Source organism: Sinocyclocheilus grahami, unplaced genomic scaffold, assembly GCF_001515645.1.
Source record: "Sinocyclocheilus grahami isolate Dianchi unplaced genomic scaffold, SAMN03320097.WGS_v1.1 scaffold8.1, whole genome shotgun sequence".
NCBI classification, from domain to species: domain Eukaryota; kingdom Metazoa; phylum Chordata; class Actinopteri; order Cypriniformes; family Cyprinidae; genus Sinocyclocheilus; species Sinocyclocheilus grahami.
In genome coordinates this window covers 3,140,031-3,142,039 of record NW_015505187.1, presented here as the reverse complement: position 1 = coordinate 3,142,039, position 2,009 = coordinate 3,140,031, and positions in this window count along the sequence as shown.

Here is a 2,009-nt window from a genome sequence, read left to right as displayed (position 1 = left end):
AAAAAAAATCAGAAAATCACATTGTAGGATTTTTAAAGAATTATGGTGGAAAATAAGTATTTGGTCAATAACTAAATTTCATCTCAATACTTTGTTATATACCCTTTTGTTGGCAATGACAGAGGTCAAATGTTTTCTGTAAGTCTTCACAAGGTTTTCACGCACTGTTGTTGGTATTTTGGCCCATTCCTCCATGCAGATCTCCTCTAGAGCAGTAATGTTTTGGGGCTGTCGCTGGGCAACATGGATTTTCAACTCCCTCCAAAGATTTTCTATGGGGTTGAGATCTGGAGACTGGCTAGGCCACTCCAGGGCCTTGAAATGCTTCTTACGAAGCCACTCCTTCGTTGCCCGGGTGGTGTGTTTGGGATCATTGTCATGCTGAAAGACCCAGCCATGTTTCATCTTCAATGCCCTTGCTGATGGAAGGAGGTTTTCACTCAAAATCTCACGATACATGGCCCCATTCATTCTTTCGTTTACACGGATCAGTCGTCCTGGTCCCTTTGCAGAGAAACAGCCCCAAAGCATGATGTTTCCACCCCCATGCTTCACAGTAGGTATGGTGTTCTTTGGATGCAACTCAGCATTCTTTCTCCTCCAAACACGACAAGTTGAGTTTTTACCAAAAAGTTCTATTTTGGTTTCATCTGACCATATGACATTCTCCCAATCCTCTTCTGGATCATCCAAATGCTCTCTAGCAAACTTCAGATGGGCCTGGACATGTACTGGCTTAAGCAGGGGGACACGTCTGGCACTGCAGGATTTGAGTCCCTGGCGGTGCAGTGTGTTACTGATGGTAGCCTTTGTTACTTTGGTCCCCGCTCTCTGCAGGTCATTCACTAGGTCCCTCCGTGTGGTTCTGGGATTTTTGCTCACAGTTCTTGTGATCATTTTGACCCCACGGGGTGAGATCTTGCGTGGAGCCCCAGATCGAGGGAGATTATCAGTGGGTTTGTATGTCTTCCATTTTCTAATAATTGCTCCCATAGTTGATTTTTTCACACCAAGCTGCTTACCTATTGCCGATTCAGTCTTCCCAGCCTGGTGCAGGTTTACAATTTTGTTTCTGGTGTCCTTTGACAGCTCTTTGGTCTTGGCCATGGTGGAGTTTGGAGTGTGACAGTTTGATGTTGTGGACAGGTGTCTTTTATACTGATAACGAGTTCAAACAGATGCCATTAATACAGGTAACAAGTAGAGGACAGAGGAGCCTCTTAAAGAAGAAGTTACAGGTCTGTGAGAGCCAGAAATCTTGCTTGTTTGTTGGTGACTAAATACTTATTTTACCGAGGAATTTACCAATTAATTCTTTAAAAATCCTACAATGTGATTTTCTGGATTTTTTTTCTCATTTTGTCTCTCATAGTTGAGGTATACCTATGATGAAAATTACAGGCCTCTCTCATCTTTTTAAGTGGGAGAACTTGCACAATTGGTGGCTGACTAAATACTTTTTTGCCCCACTGTATGTAATAGACTCATACAACTTTTGAGTAGTCTCCAGCTGAATGTTGTCTATCTGGCAGGTGCTTTAGAGATGTTGAAGAAGGGAATCTGCTTCTCACTTATCTCTCCAAAACTGCCCAGAGTGGTTTGATAATGCTCAAGTCAGGTGATAATGCTCAAGTCACTTTTTTTTTTTTTTTTTTTTTTTGTGGAAACAGGATCTTCAAGGTGAATATTGAGGTTTGCCGTCACGTTGCTGCAGTAGTTGTGTTGTCTGGACACAATTCTTTTTAAGTGCTCAACAGTCCCTATCATCTGCTTTCAGTTTTCACCCACTATCTTTCTTCACTAAAGTTTCGCCATGCTTTGTGCATGCAGTCATAATCGTGAAGAGTGTTGTTCTTTAAACACCAAACAATTGAGTTACAAATATAGTTACAAATGCTCCTGCTAAACGGACATCCATGATTTGTCCTACACAATTTATATTAACCTCTACAATAATAGGTGATCACATTATTTTATCCAACTCCTCCATGGCATGTGTATGTATGATT